Source organism: Aulonocara sp. 'chitande type north' Nkhata Bay, linkage group LG22 (genome assembly GCF_057382095.1).
Source record: "Aulonocara sp. 'chitande type north' Nkhata Bay isolate Kocher_YH1m ecotype deep benthic linkage group LG22, A_spYH_male_GT1.1, whole genome shotgun sequence".
NCBI lineage: Eukaryota > Metazoa > Chordata > Actinopteri > Cichliformes > Cichlidae > Aulonocara > Aulonocara sp. 'chitande type north' Nkhata Bay.
In genome coordinates, this window is record NC_141364.1 from 12,148,330 (window position 1) to 12,165,078 (window position 16,749).

Sequence of the window (16,749 nt, forward strand, 5' to 3'; positions counted from 1 at the left end):
TGTTGTGACTATATTCTCAGTATGAAAAGCAGGTTGTGTAAAACTGTATTTTCCTCATCATATAGTGGTTGAATTATTCAGTCCGCCTTATTGTTATGATAATTGAAGCTCTCGCTGTCACTTTTCTGATGCCCTAAATTCAAATTCCTCCGCATCATCTCTACTTGTTGAATAAATATTTAGGCCCACTCTGATTACGGTGCAGAGAAAATACTTTTTCCTTCCCTTTTTCAAGGTGTTTTCACAGCAGCTGACATAGTGTATGTGTTTTCTATTTGTAACCTGCCATGGAGCTAGCTTATTATCAGAGGAGTGACCACAGTGTCACAGTAACTGCCCTTATCCCCACATTCACGTTCATCTTTCCGTCTATTACCATTGCCCTGGTCTTGTTCCATGCCATCTGTGTCCATAGCAACTGGACAGAATAGGTTACTTATTATAGGACAGGGGCTCAGCTGCCAGGTAGTTTACAATGAGATTTGTCATATCCTCTTCCAAACAGGTCAACAGCACATGAGGTACAGAAGGTCGGAGGTAAGAGCTGTCTGTTTCAGAGTGTGAAACCTTTTCCACTGTTCGAATTTAGGAATATATGAATTCCAATAAGAATTTTTTTATTGATTTTATTGATCTCATGATCTCAGTTTAATCAGAGCCTATTATTTCCAACTATTACTCTATTGTTCCAAAATAAAGAACAATATTAACTAAGGTACTGACTAAGCATCATAACTGTTATTCTACAGAGAGGTCTATAAATCAATAGCGATATGATATTTAACATAAACTATTTTGTCACACAAACAAACGGAGAGTAAAGAATCATGGATATAGGCAAATCTGCCCAGTGTAGTAGTTTTTTTAAACAACAAGCAATGCAGTGTATGGAGTATGCAGTAAATACTTACCTGAGATAAAGTACCTCATAGTTAACAAGAGAGCTGAATGCTAATGATATAATGTTAATTATTTTTGTACCAAGTGTTTTAATAGCTTGTAGTGCTGAATATCAATGTGTTACTCACTACATATGCCTAAAATAATTTAGTGCTGAGAACAGCTAGTATCAAGTTAAAAAAGGCACACCAGTTCACCATAACAACAAGTTATGGATTTAAAGGGAAATATATCTTAATGATTTCCAGCTCTTCTCGACATTTAGTCAATATCTTCATAAGCCATTTTATTAGGTGCAAGTAGTTAGTATTTGTCCCTTTTTTGCCTTCAGAGTTGCAGTAATTCTACACGGCATAGCAAGTTAACAAAGTCCGACATCGGGTGGGCTGTCCCGGGCTCTGTGGGGCCAGGCGGCGCTGCTGTACTGGGCTCCGGTCCGGATGGGCCTGGGCCCCCTTTCCCTGGTGGGTTGCAGAGTATGGGGGTGCCCACTGGGGTCAGCGTGGGAGCTGGTCCCAGGGAGGGGTCACTTGCCCCTCCCTCCCTTCCCTCCCCATCTCCAGCTGCCTCCCTCTTCCCGCTCCACCACAATCACTCACACATGCAGGGCCTTGGGGTAAAGGTGTGTCACCAGGGTGCTGGGTGCAGTTTCCCCCTCCAGGGGCAAGGGTACCTAGACCCGGGGCTTAGAATACGCGTGGGGAGTGTGATTGTGTGTACAGTGTCTCTTTATGTCTGTCTCCACGTTGGGTGAGTGCTGAGTAATTGCATATGAGAGCATGAGGGTGGGAATGGATGTTTGTATCTGTGTGTGGCTGTATGTCTGTGTCCATATGTCAGGTCGGGTATTAGACGTCACCTCTCTGGGGACATCTCAGGCCCTCCAAGGTTTGGAGGCCTATCTCCCCCCACCACTTCCCCTGCCGGTGGCAGACGCCCTCAGACATCGGTGCGTTGGTGGTTCTTTGTGTCCGGGGATGGGCGTCCAGGTACACACCGGCTCACTCCTTGGTGGCTGCTTATCGGGGCCTGGAGCCTGGGGCTCGCTCGGGCCACTCCGGGGGTGGGGTGCCCTCGGCCTCTCGGCCTGGGGCTCGGTCACTCTGGCACTCTTGGGGGTAACGAGTGCCACTCATGGGGTATTTTCTCTTTTTCATTCCAGTTTCTGAAATACTCAGACTAGCTAATCTGGCAACAACAACCATGCAAAATTCATAGTCACTTTAATCACCTATTCTGATGCATGCTTTGAACTTCAGCTGGTCTTCTTGGCCATCGCTACAAACCTAAATCTGTTGAGTTGCTCATTATTAGATGTTTGTGTTAACAAGCAATTGAACAGCTGTTTATAACAAAGTGGCTGGTAAGTGTAAAAAATCAAATTGTTCTTTTAATTTGTATCTGACTTTCAATTCTCTTTCAATCAAAGACAACTGTGTTTTTAATTTCATGAAACCCAACATGGTTTTGTACATATATAATACTTCTCTACTGTTGCTCAGCATTCAGTGCTTTTCCCCCCACCCCAATATATATATTCATAAAGTATTACTTTATCATTTATTCTATTAACAAAACAGCCATTATTTAGATGATATAAATCATTTGCCAAACACTACTCATATTCTCATGTGTCCAAAATATAGATAAAACTACAAACGTGTGTTTTGTTCGAAACACGTCAGTTGGGTGTCTCTTTGGAAAATTCACAGACTCACAGAGAGCGAGTGAGAGAAGTGAAGGAAGAAGGGAAGTCTTTTGGTAGCAGCTGCGGGTGCAGATTGAGAGATAGCGTTGCAGATTGTCAAATTCCTCGTCTCTGCCCCTCTGTCCTCTGAAGCACATCCGTGTGGAAGCAAGCAGACTGGGACCTCAACAATGGAGGACATTCAGTCAGCTCAGATAAACTCTTCTCCTGTTCCCATTCCGTACCACCATCACTGCTCTTATCTCACTCCCTTGCCTCTCACTCCTCCTTCACTCTCCAACAGTACAATAACTTTTCTTCACTTCCCTGAACCTCCAAATCTCACCACCAGCTTGTTAGTGTCCCCGCAGTTCCTCCTCTTCCCCTGATAAACTACGGGCTGCTCTCCCCTTCACCGCAGCCCACCCTGTCATCACCCCAGTTGTTAACCTGGACCGTGACGATATTAACAGATGTGACATGTTGCAGCAGTGCTCATTGTGCGGTGCTCAGCATTTTCATTTCTTACACTGCTGTCTCCAAAAGTTGGTTCTGTTCATCTGGACGTAGCGTTTTGTGGGAGAAACGTTTCGTCACTCATCCAAGTGACTTCTTCAGTCTCCTGGATAATTGAGAATGCATCAAGACGTTACACTGCTGTCATCTTTCTGAGTTAGAATTTTATTTTAGCCACTTTAACTTTGCCTTGTTTCCTTGCACTGAAAGCACAAATATGGAGTATTATATTGGCTATAGTCATTTTACAAATGGGTTTACTCAGTGCTAGAGTTTTCTGAGGCGAAAGCTCTTCTCGTTTAAAGATGCACAACCCCTCTGTAGACATTTTGCTTTCAAAAATTAAAAGATTGAAAATTAGTCCTAAAAGGGGAAAGAATAAATAGTCAGTGTGTGACCAGAAAATACAAATTTTAATCATGTCTGCTTAGAACAACATAATATATCAACTTGTTACTGCGAAATTAAAATTGTATTGCTAAAGGCAAACAAATGAAAAGAGGTATCCCATCCTGCCAAACTCATGGATACAAATATACTACGGCCAGTTTGCACAGAAAGAAACAGAAATAAAATAGTCAAAACTAATTATTTTCAATGTCATCTATCCACCCACCCATCTATCAGTCCACCCATTTCTAAAGCAATTTATCCCCCCGCATGGTAACTGAATCTGCTGTCTCTTATATCAATTGAGAGATAATAGGTTGGAGAGCAGGACAAGCATACTCTTCATTTTAAAATGAACCACGGTTACCAAATAAACTAAACAGTCCAAATATTGTATTCAGTTGTAACAATGTGTCTAACTTTTCATACAAATAGATGAAAAGCTTGGTCATGACTCTCTATGTGAAACTGAAAGTCTGAGGATAAATCGATCTCTTCTCACGACTGACCACAATCGCCCCTCTTTTATTCATTTGAAAACATACTGTATTTCATTTTTAAATATGTATACATATTGAATATTGACTGTCACACAGCAGCAAGCTTTAGGACACGGACGATGTCTTGGCCCTGTTCTGTCAGAGCACTTAAAAGCAACCAATGAGGAAGCTTGTAGCTCCATTACCAAAATGCTGGATTACATGTATCAGCGTCAAAACTGCAATGAGCCGAATCCTCCCCATAATGAACGCATTAATCCACCCCTCCACTCTCACGTCCTCTGTCTCTGTGTTAGCAGTGATAAACCTGCAGAAACAGATAGAACAGAACCCCCTGCCTACTCTGAATTTATTCAGAGGATGTTTTGTATAGATCACAACTGATTTTTCCCACAGGTTTGACTTATTTAACATTTGAATTTGTGCAGCACGGAAACAAAATCCTCCTGATAGTCATGCCTATAGGTTAACAGTCATGTTATCATGAAGGGTGACTTGGTTTTGTAGCTGCAGGTTGTGGAAGTTGAACTGCGACAAAAAGAGGAACAGATTTATGGAGAGTTTTTTCCCCAATGGAATATCTATAAAATTCCATTTTGATAACATACTTTTCGACTTATTACATATATGTATATATGTATATATATACATATATACATATATACCAAGCTTTAGTTCATGGTGCCCTGCTAGGCTCAGCTACATGGTCTTGCCCTCCTTTCAGCCAGCTACACGCAGGAGAGGCCATAGGGGTTTGGACTGGGTAGAAGTCAGGTGTGGAGAGCCTGGCAGGCCCATAAAAAAACAAACACCCAGCACGCCCCTGCGGGCGGTTTATCCTTCAAGCTCGGGTCCTCTACCAGAGGCCTGGGAGCTTGAGGGTCCTGCGCAGTATCTTAGCTGTTCCCAGGACTGCGCTCTTCTGGACAGAGATCTCCGATGTTGTTCCCGGGATCTGCTGGAGCCACTCGCCTAGCTTGGGAGTCACCGCACCTAGTGCTCCGATTACCACGGGGACCACCGTTACCTTCACCCTCCACATCCTCTAGAGATCTTCTCTGAGCCCTTGGTATTTCTCCAGCTTCTCGTGTTCCTTCTTCCTGATATTGCTGTCATTCGGAACCGCTACATCGATCACTACGGCCGTCTTCTTCTGTTTGTCTACCACCACTATGTCCGGTTGGTTAGCCACCACCATTTTGTCCGTCTGTATCTGGAAGTCCCACAGGATCTTAGCTCGGTCATTCTCCACCACCCTTGGGGGCATCTCCCATTTTGACCTCGGGACTTCCAGGTTGTACTCGGCACAGATGTTCCTGTACACTATGCCGGCCACTTGGTTATGGCGTTCCATGTATGCCTTGCCTGCTAGCATCTTGCACCCTGCTGTTATGTGCTGGATTGTCTCTGGGGCATCTTTACACAGCCTGCACCTGGGGTCTTGCCTGGTGTGATAGACCCCAGCCTCTATGGATCTTGTGCTCAGAGCTTGTTCTTGTGCTGCCATGATTAGTGCCTCTGTGCTGTCTTTCAGTCCAGCTTTGTCCAGCCACTGGTAGGATTTCTGGATATCAGCCACCTCCTCTATCTGCCGGTGGTACATACCGTGCAGGGGCCTGTCCTTCCATGATGGTTCCTCGTCTCCCTCCTCTTTCTTGGGTTTCTGCTGCCTGAGGTATTCACTGAGCACTCGGTCAGTTGGGGCCATCTTCCCAATGTATTCTTGGATGTTCCTTGTCTCCTTGACTGTGGTGCTGACACTCACCAGTCCCCGGCCCCCTTCCTTCCGCTTAGCGTACAGCCTCAGGGTGCTGGACTTGGGGTGAAACCCTCCATGCATGGTAAGGAGCTTTCTTGTCTTGATGTCAGTGGCTTCTATCTCCTCCTTTGGCCAGCCTATTACCCCAGCAGGGTACCTGATCACGGGCAGGGCGTACGTGTTGATGGCCCGGATCTTGTTCTTACCATTCAGCTGACTCCTCAGGACTTGCCTGACCCTCTGCAGGTACTTGGTGGTTGCAGCCTTTCTAGCGGCCTCTTCATGGTTCCCATTCGCCTGCGGGATCCCCAGGTACTTGTAACTGTCCTCTATGTCTGCAATGTTGCCTTCTGGTAGTTCAATCCCCTCAGTTCTGACTACCTTCCCTCTCTTTGTTACCATCCGACTACACTTCTCCAGTCCGAACGACATTCCAATGTCATTGCTGTATAGCCTGGTAGTGTGGATCAGTGAATCGATGTCTCGTTCACTCTTGGCATACAGCTTGATGTCATCCATGTACAGGAGGTGGCTGACAACTGCTCCGTTCCGTAGTCGGTATCCGTAGCCAGCCTTGTTAATGATCTCACTGAGGGGGTTCAGGCCTACGCAGAACAGCAGTGGGGACAGAGCATCTCCTTGGTAGATCCCGCACTTGATGGTGACTTGTGCTATGGGCTTGGAGTTGGCCTCTAGTGTTGTACGCCACATCCCCATTGAGTTCCTGATGAAGGCTCTTAGGGTCCCATTGATCTTGTACAATTCTAGGCATTCCAGTATCCAGCTGTGGGGCATTGAGTCATAGGCCTTCTTGTAATCAATCCAGGCAGTGCACAGGTTGGTCAGTCTGGTCTTGCAATCTCGGCTGACTGTTCTGTCTACCAGTAGCTGGTGTTTTGCGCCTCTGGTATTCTTGCCAATTCCTTTCTGTGTCCCGCTCATGTATTGACCCATGCCTTCATATTTATCTGTCTCGCTCATGTCTGCGGTAGGCTTGCTTAGCATAGGGGGTCTAGCCTTAGGACCCTTAGTGGATACAGACGCCCCAGGCAGGAATCGAACTTGTGATCCTGGGTTCCAAAGGCGTGTAGCCTAACCACTACGCTATCCAGCTATATATATATATATATATATATATATATATATATATGTGCCAGGCTCTCCACACCTGACTTCTACCCAGTCCAAACCCCTATGGCCTCTCCTGTGTGTAGCTGGCTGAAAGGAGGGCAAGACCATGTAGCTGAGCCTAGCAGGGCACCATGAACTAAAGCTTGGTTCAAGGTTGGCCTGGTGGTAAGATGGTCCCCTGGCCTTCTCCTCATTGATTTAGAGGATTTCTAAATTGCTCCTGGGATCATTCCAGTGGACAAACCCCTCTACCACGATGGTAGTGCAGAGGGTCTAAAGAAACATAACATCCTGCAAACTGTTCAAAGACTGGTGTGGCATCGGTGGTAATGCAGAAATTAAATTATCAGTTGTGGTGACAGAGAGCTCAGGATGAAAGTGAAGTTGTCAAATTCCCAGTCAGTCTCACTCCTACCCTCATGCATGGTCTCAAGCTTTGGGTAGTGACTGACAGAAGAGGCACAAGCAGTGGAATGAGCTTCCTACATAGGATTGTGCTCAGATCAAAGATAGGGTGACAGTGATTTAGAGTAAAGCCACTTCTCCTCTACACTGAAAGAAGGAAGTTGATGTGGTTTGAGGATTCAACTAAGTTGCCTCCCGGGTGTGTCATAGGAGATGTTTTTTGGTCATGTCCTAGAAGGTGGCATCCCCAGGATAGTCTCAGAACACACTGGGAAGATTCTATCTCATGGGTGGCTTGGAAATACGTAAGTGTCTCTGAGAGCTGGAGGAGATGACTGGATAGAGAGAGGTCTGGGCTTCTGTACTTAGCCTGCTGCCCCTGGAACCTGCAGCTGGGTAAAGGACAGAAAACAGACAGACAGTATTTATATTCCATGCACTGGTTAAATGAATTCTGAGAAGGAAAATAACTAAGTGATAGGTGAACTAATAGATGTGAATTTGAATTTAATGTGCATTTCATGTTAACTTATTTTGAATTAATAATTCAGTGTTGAAGTTAAATAGATTTTTGTTATGTAGCAAAATATTTTATTATAATTAAAACTGAAATGGTTTATAATTATCAAGCTGCCACATTTTACAAGCTATACAAGATCAGAGTATAAATACAAGAGAAATTTCCATCATCCTTACATGTGAGAGCAGGTGTAGTTTAAATAGGCATAGACGCACAATGAAAAAAAAGCTGAAAACAACCTCATAAATATGCATTTTATCAAAACATGTTATAATGCACATCGCCTTTCGGGCATATTTCTCCTCTAATCATTTATAGCATTAATATTCCTCTTCTTCAATCAGCAGCTATTAGTGCAGAAGCCTTATGCTTAATTCTGTGCTCTCCATTCACAGATGGAGAATAACTCAACAGCACAGACGTTTTTCTGCAGGTAAATAGAGAAATGTTAAGGCAATATCTATATATTAGATACATATTATATATAGGAATATATTCCTGGACTATATAGACTGTGGAAGCAATTAAACTACTCCTTTAGGCTCATCTGGCATGCAAAGGCCGTTCTCTACCTGACGTTGATGACCAAACCTGTTTCTTATTAGTTGTGTTCTTTGTCTCAAACAATATCAATAACATTCACCCAAAATAACAGTCATCAGTGAAAAGTGCATTTAAAACACAACTGTAATGTAATTCTTTCACAAGACATTCCTTCTATGACATTTGATGATGGCAGAGACAAAAAGCCCCTATAGATGTCCAGCTGGATTAAGATCATATGACTTAGATCGTTTTCATCCTCATCACATCGTTCCTGTGCTCTGTGGACGGAGACGTCGTCATCTAGGAAGACTCCAATCTATTCAGCATGGAAACTTTATTGAATGTGATCACTCAGAACATCAGATGGCATGGTGAACCCAAACCATGCCAGAAAAACAGCAGACCACCCTATCCCCTCGCTGAAGGGGCCATAGGTTCATGCTTTAATTCTTAACTCATTTGTATTTAAAATGTTAGTGACAATATTTACCAAATTCATCATCTAGGTTTAGCATGTTAGCATGCTAATTAGCATTAAAGTACAGCTAGGGCTGTAAAGAACATAAAGTATTGGTAACATTTAGCTTCGCTGTTAGAAGGAGCTCTCAAGATATCTGTTCATCAGTCCCTAGAGTGTTAATAAACTTAATAAACACATACATGACCATCAAGCTAAATTAACAATGCAGGCTATGGCATATGGATCTGGTTGGGGATAGCAAATTGTCGGGAAACCAGAAATGTCAGGTTGTTCTGTGACTAGGTTGCTGGAAAGCGTATTTCAAATGATTGATGTTATGCTTAATTTTGTAGCTACAATGACCCAATCAAAACTGTGCTGTGATGGTGGTGATGAAAAGAAGAAAGTCAGGAAATTATTCTATTAAATCCAAATTGGTCCTTGACTGTCTGAATCAAAGTGTATTACATGGCAATTCAACTGGCAGTTTTAAGTCACATAAACTAACGGGTCTCAAACATACTGTCAAGTGCTTGTTAAAGTGTTCGATCTCATGCCTGTAAATCATAGGAAAAGCCTGTATGGCCGTGCTGCTTCACCCTGAATACTTCTATAGGGATCATCATGTAATGACAGCACCTCTCTTAACCAGTGCATAGATCTAACACTCCCCCTCCTTTTCCTCCTTTTAATCCTTTCATCTTTTCTTCTCCTCTGCTCATCTGACTCTGATCTGCCTTGTTTATCTTTTTCAGGGACTCGTTGAGCGATGTGGTCCTTTTGTGGAATGGATAGATCTAAAGATAAAAGACAAGTTTAAAATGCCGGTGACTCAGCCGGGGTGTTGTCAAATAAATTGGGACGACACCTCTTTGGTCCCAGCAGATGCTACGTGCTTCGTTATGGCGAGCTCCGGTGAAGGTCTGGTGTTTCTTTCCTTACAAATCTCACAGTGATTTATGTAGCTTCTTCTTTACTCTCAGTCATCTGTCTTTTTTTTTTTTTTCAAATCTCAGCCGCTCTTCCTTTAATCAGCCTTTGGTGTGCTTATTTGGAGTAAGTGATTGCTGGTAATGTGGTCTGGCAGTGAGAGGCCAGGGCCCGGGCCCTCATTGAAATCCATAGATTTTCTCACACTGCTATTGCTAGCTCTCTAGGTGTGAGTGATGATCTCCATATGCCCAGGCTAACCCAAATTCTCACCAATAAGGCTGTGTGTATTAGTCATGCCTGTGTACCATTATCACCATGTGTCAAGTGCACACCTGGTATGTGGTGGGTGTGCGTCTCCAAATACTTGCATGCTTAGGTATGTGTGACTGAGATGGTTAGTGTTCCAGTATACATTTGTGTATGTGCCCTGTAAGGCTACAAGACCTGGAGCCTCATACATCACCGCCTCACCTTCTTAGTTATGTTAGCTTTTTGCCACAGCTGCTCACCGCTGGCTGTTTACACTGACCCTGCTGCACGTCAAGACAGCAATTCTTGCCACACACAACAGCTGTAAATGTCACAAACTGCTCAGACAGAGGCGGCTTACAGGAAAAGCAAACAACACAGGCTTTAAAGATAAACACAGAAACTCAGCTTCTAGTTTAGTAGGTACACCTAGTGTAGGTAAACAATCCTGCAAAAAATGGTGCCTTCATGAATGGGTCTAATGTGTTAGTTCTTCTATCTTGTGGGGTTCCCCAGGGATCTATTTTGGGTCCCTGTTTTATTTATTAACTACATGCTACCCCTCAGGAAAATCCTGCTGAGACATGGCCTAGATTTTCACTGCTACATAGATGATACAGAACTCTATGAACCATTAAAGCCTGGCACTACCGATGTCTCAAATACTAGACGTTTTTCGTCTGAAGTTTTGGTAAATCCATTTCCTGTCTAAGATTCAATGACTCTAAACAGTCTATAGTTATGCAGTTGTGTTTCGTTCAGCTTAGAGACATATCCAAAATCTGCTCATTCCTGTCTCATTCCCAGAAAAGGTTATCAGTGTTTTTATTTCTTCCAGACTTGACTACTGTAATGCACTTTTCTCTGGCATCAGTCGCTGTAATTTACACAGACTACAGTTATCTCAAAATGCTGCTCCAGGCTTCCATAACACATTGAAAAAAATACCACAGTACACCAGTCCTTCCAGTCTATCATTGGCTGCCTGGTTTTAGAATGGATGTAAGATTTTATTGCTTGTTTTTAAATCTCTACAGGGTCAGGCTCCTGTTTTAATTCTAAGTGCTGTCTAATGTGAGCTTTCTGATATGGCTTCATAGTGGTTCCAAAGACTCGTCTGCTCATTAAAGGTGTCCAAGCCTTTACACCTCGCACCCCACGACTGTGCAAAAGGCCAATTAATGCCTTGTCGATGCTTTTATCTATTTTTCTTTTGTTGAATGTGTGGAATTGATTTTGTCGTTTTTTCTCCTTTGTTTTCACTAATTTGAAATTGCTTTTAATTCTGCAGACCTTTTTTATTTTTCAAATTTCCTTTTCAATTTTGAACTTGCTTTGAAAAGTGCTGTAAAAATAGGAAAAATACAAGTGAAGTAAAACATGTAAAAATCAGCTAAAACATTCACGTAAATACATTCAGGTTTCAGGGTCAAAACTGGCAAAGACGAGGGCTACAAAGGTGAATTCCTCAACCGCTATTGTTCCTTGGTCCTAGTCTCTCTGTACTGTCTATTATCTTTGTAATTGATGCTTTTTGGCCCCACTGCTTCTGAAAAATTAAAAATAAAGAAACATCTTCTTAATTTACTGTAACTAGAAGGCTAACTAGCTATCAAATCAAATCAGTTTTATTTATATAGCCCTTTTAAAAACAACAAGAACTGTACAATAGAATAAAATTCTATCAAATTTTAAAAAGACAGTAAAAGTAAGAGAAAAATAAGAATAAAAGGATGACAGACTCATACAGAATTAAAAGCCAAGGAGTAAAAATGGGTCTTTAGACGAGTTTTAAAAGTATCCGGTGTTGAAGAGGTCCTGATATGTAAAGGCAGTTTATTCCAAAGTTTCGGAGCAGTCTCAGCAAAAGCCCAATCTCCTCTGTGTTTTAATCTAGACCTAGGGACAAGCAGCATTTGGTCCACAGACCTCAGATCTCCCCGGATTATACCAATTTAAAAGATCAGAAAGATTAATAGGAGCTAGTCCATGCAATGATTTAAAAACAAGTGTCAAAATCTTAAAATCCATTCGAAAACTAACTGGCAACCAGTGTAGCGAGGCAAGTATAGTATAGTCGGCCAATAGATCACAAGGTAACACCAGAGTAGAGGCTGTTGCAAAGCTAATAGTAGCATCTCAAAACACCCAAAATCTGAAGAAGTAGGATGCTCAAGCTACTTCTAAGGTTCATGTACCTCGATCTCACCCTTTACCTAGCATCCTCTTGTGACACAACAACCCTTTGCACATCCTCCTTCACTATATTCATCTCTTTTTATTGCACATGTTCAAACCACCATAAGCTTGCTTACTTTGTATCCAAACCATTCATCCAAACCTCAGCTGTTGCTCTGATACACTCACATCAAATCTAATCTATCCTGGTCACTCTCAGTAAAAATCTTAGCATCTTCAGATCTGCTTCCTCCAGCTCTGCCTTATGTCTTTTTCATAGTGCCATCATCTCCAAACCATACATCATAAAAGGGGCTCACTGAGATCTTGTAAACATTTCTTTTCACCCTTGCTGCTTTCCTTTTGTTGCAAATCACCAAATCAGGCACTCTGCCTGTATGATCTTCTCTTCTACTGTGCACTCTGCTGCTTTGGATTTTCCACCTCCAAACACAACAGTATAGAAATCGTCAAACTACCAAAGTGAAAAAGGCTTTTCTGAAGAATCTACTCCATTTCCCAGCGATTCCTGACACTGGTGGTTTGTGGAATAAACAAAATGGGCAGTGTATCAGGAAGTGGAGGGCTAGACTAAACAGTGGTAGGTTAAACAAATCCCTAGCTGGGCAGCTTTCCAGTCCTTCTTTATTGACACTCATGTGGTCATCAATTGCAATTTTTCCTAATAACATTCAGCATTTCACCTTTTTAAAATATTATATAATCGGTCCCATGATGCTTCACAGATGTTCACATGATGTGCCATGGCTGGGCAGCTTTCCAGTCCTTTATTGAGACTCATGTGGTGATCAATTACGATGCCTTCCTAATTACATTTAGCATTTCTCCTCTTTAAATTGTTATGTAATTGGTCACATGATCTTCCACGGGCGCAGCAAGGTTCATAACTTTGCAACAAAAACCTGCTTTCTCTATTTTGATATCAGGTATCATATAAAAGTCTGCTTTTATATGATATCATTGTTAAGTGATGTGCCTGACCAAGAAACACTCAGATCACACTGACTCATTTAAGACTTGTTTATAACCTAGAGTAGTTGCAGATTTCAACTGTAAGAGAAAGAGCAGTGGCACTCTGTCCCATCTTGTGTGTGTGTGTGTGTGTGTGTGTGCATGTGACTGTTACAGGCCATACTATTTCTTGCTTTCTGAGAGCTTTATTCTCTTGCTGCTCCAGACATCACAGGCCTCTGACACCCACGGCTGAGGTTGTGTTTTGTCAGATGCTCCCACCAAGTAGCGCCAGAGTGGCAGTCTCCACACCAACACACGAAAATCACAAACCTCTACTGAGATGAAGCAGCCGCGGAGGTTACGAGAGAAGCAGCACAGAAAAATGGAAGGCAAAGCAACAGAGACAAGGGCAAGGCTTTTTAATTAGCATGAGCTGGAAAAAATAACACAAGAGCTATTGAGACAGATGCTCACAAGAAGGATAAAAATGTATAAAATAATTTCCTCTCTTCCAGCAATTCACAAGGCTTCCAGACCAAAACTGCCTTTGCTGTTTTTTCCATTTCTTTGTGGCAGCATTGGTTTATGCTGTGGTTCAGAGACCTTTTCAGTGAGCTGTACGTTTTATTTAAAGACCTGTGAGTGTTTCTGTTCCACATATAAATGCGCGCGCACACACACACACACACACACACACACACACACACACACACACACACACACACACACACACACACACACACACACACTGCAGCAAATGCACTCATATGGAGTCTGTCCAAAGCAAAACAAAAGAAACTTACTTGCGTATGTTCAACTTATAAAAACCAAGCCATGTGTTCGGTGGAGGGGCAATCAGTGGATGTTTATGGGATCAATCAGAATGGCAACTACAGCCAATAAGCCAAACACACTCTCTACACACTTGGAGTCAAACAAACATGTTCACATGTACACGCATTCATAGAAAAGTGAAATTTAAGCCAGCTCTCACCACCACACCCTGAGAATGTGCAGCACTACACTCCCTGCCAGAGACCGCATTTAATGAGACTGCAAGGGACCACTAGCTGAAAAGAGTCTACCTTGAGACAACGCATGCACACACATGCGAAAACAAACATTAATTAAGGGCGTACATAATTCCTCCAATGGAAAACTATTCCAGACGGGATGCATATCACTACAGAAACGCTTGCCCACAGAGATGCCGCAAAGTATTCCACTATAGAATCCATTCAGCAGGTGGGTACACATCCTACCAACTAAACTATATAAATAAGAAGCTGCACTCACACATGTGCCTTTAGTTCTTTTTAATGCAATTTCTTTTCCTGCATAAATATATATCTATTTAAACAACAGGCTTCGGTTCCACTTGCACGTCTGTTTATATCTTTGTACTGCAATGCATGCACTTGGTGCATCCCAAAAGGTTGATTCAGCGGGAGAAACGTTTCATCACTCATCCAGGTGACTTCTTCAGTCTCAGCTGACTGCAGGTTTTCCCCAATCTTATAAACAGTACATTTGCACAATGACTGAAACTAGCACCACTGAAGGAACAGCTCCTTGATCATTAAGATGCAAATTCTCATGATCATTAATCAACACCCACTGATCAATGGCCATGAGCACCATTGGCAGAGAGTTGGGAAATGGCTGCAATCACAGCATTTTAAGATGCTGTGAAGATGCTGAAAGATGTACCCTTGGGCTCCCTCCTCGATTCAGAGATGGTTTTTCCCTTTTCACATAAATGGCCTCCTTGACTCCCTGCTCGAACCAGCGTTCCTCCCTGCCCTGGATGTCACTGCCTGTAGGTGCAAATAGTCACTTAGATAGTGACGAAATGTTTCTCCCACTGAAAACGCTACATCCAGATGAATAGAACCAACCCTTTGGGATTTAATTACCTGGATGATTGAGCTTGCATCAAGACATACTTGGCATTTGGCGGTAGCTACAGTATGCGAAAGTGGAGAAGTCTATGCGACAGCAAAAAGGTCGGTTAGTTTGCCCAAACTACCTGCAGTTACTTTCTACAAAAGACAACTTTCCTTTGAAAACAGATCAGAGACGTGAGTTTTGTGGCTCATCCAGAATGTGACAGTATATCCCTGCCACCAGTGTCACACTCTGAATGAGCCGCATACAGTTCTTTGCAGTTTTTAAGTCTTTAGTGTTGCCTCCTAACTTGACATCAATTCCCCCTCCTCCGCTCTCTTTTTCTTCGTCTTTATCCTGTTTTAAATTCCTGTCCCTGAAGTCATCAGAGGTTTGGGCAGACAGCCAGGACAACGAGCAGTGTTTAAATCTGTCTAGTCTCTTCCTGAAGAAGAGATCTGGACCTGCCCTAAAGTCAGACAGACACCAATAAAAATGAAAAAAAAAAAAAAAAAAAGAGTCGAGAAGTTTCCGGAGTTGACAAATGACGACAACTCAAGAAATGACTCTGAATACAACCAGTATTATTTATGAAGTACATAGAGTTTTTGGATCATTAATATTCATATACCTGCAACTATAGAGCCTCTGATTGTAAAGGAGAGGAAGCATTAAAGATGCCCAAGAATACGCAAAGCAGTACTGCAAAACTACTGTGATGTGTATGCATTTTAATGAGATCATTATGGATCCACTGACACTTGTTAAAAGGTGCATTTTGGCGCATTCTCACTTAACAAACACTCCGGCTGTGAGTGAATGCTTAAAAAAGGGAGTGTTACTACACTTCCGGCAGAAAAAGACGGGTTACTATGTTTCCAGTCACAGCTTCTCCTTTCCCAAAAGACTTGACAATACAGTGAAAGGTTCCAGGCAGACAAAGAAAACTTAAACTGAGCTGTAAATTAGCTTGCAGGACTTATGGTCAGCTTAGCCACGGGGACTGATTTGTGCCAATAAGTCGAAGGCCCGACAGGCTCTCTGCGGGATACTCGTGTCATTTTCTTACCACACTGCTCTCTCATTTCCTTCTACTTTTATCATATTTTTTTCCTCCCCGTGTGTTTTAATACTGTGGCTTTTGGATCTTCACTCTTATTGCGGTTTATATTTGGCTCCCGCTGATATTTATCATGCCCCAAACACCATCTCTCTCGCTCTCTCTCCTCATTTCCTTGATGAATTGGCAGTCCACTGTAACCTGATCCCTGCCTCCTCCCTGCATACCTGAATAATAACATGAAATGTAGACAGGTCAGTGGGGCTGTGACCTGCTGTGTTCCCTGGGGCGCGACCTCTGTATGACTTCAAGTTATGATCTAAACATAACTCGTGGTGGCACCTTGGAATAAAAGGAGGTCACTGGATTTGCCAGAACACATTGTCAGAAAGCGAAGAAAAGCGTCTGTACCGTGTGGTATTTTTAGCCGTAATGTCCCCAAAAATAACCATCTGTTTTCGGCATCATCCTGCAGCTTTCATTTGATCATTTATGCTTCTTAACACAAAGCACAAGAATGACATCACCATGTGCCTGGCTGACCATTTATCTCATTACGTCACTGTTTTGATAATGATGCTTTTAACTGATTTCTTCTCCCAGACTGACAAATGACTCCTTTGTGTCTTTTAGCTCTTCCTGTGCTGTGACTA

General features: G+C 42.7%; 1 long non-coding RNA gene across 1 annotated transcript; it reads left to right on the plus strand.

The window, feature by feature from the left end:
- Positions 1 to 479: 479 nt before the first annotated feature.
- On the plus strand, positions 480 to 16,747 carry LOC147303616 (uncharacterized). Its single transcript, XR_015126949.1, has 3 exons — positions 480 to 537; positions 9,570 to 9,735; positions 16,730 to 16,747. It is a non-coding gene; the product is annotated as an uncharacterized LOC147303616 (long non-coding RNA).
- The last annotated feature ends 2 nt before the right edge of the window (positions 16,748 to 16,749 follow it).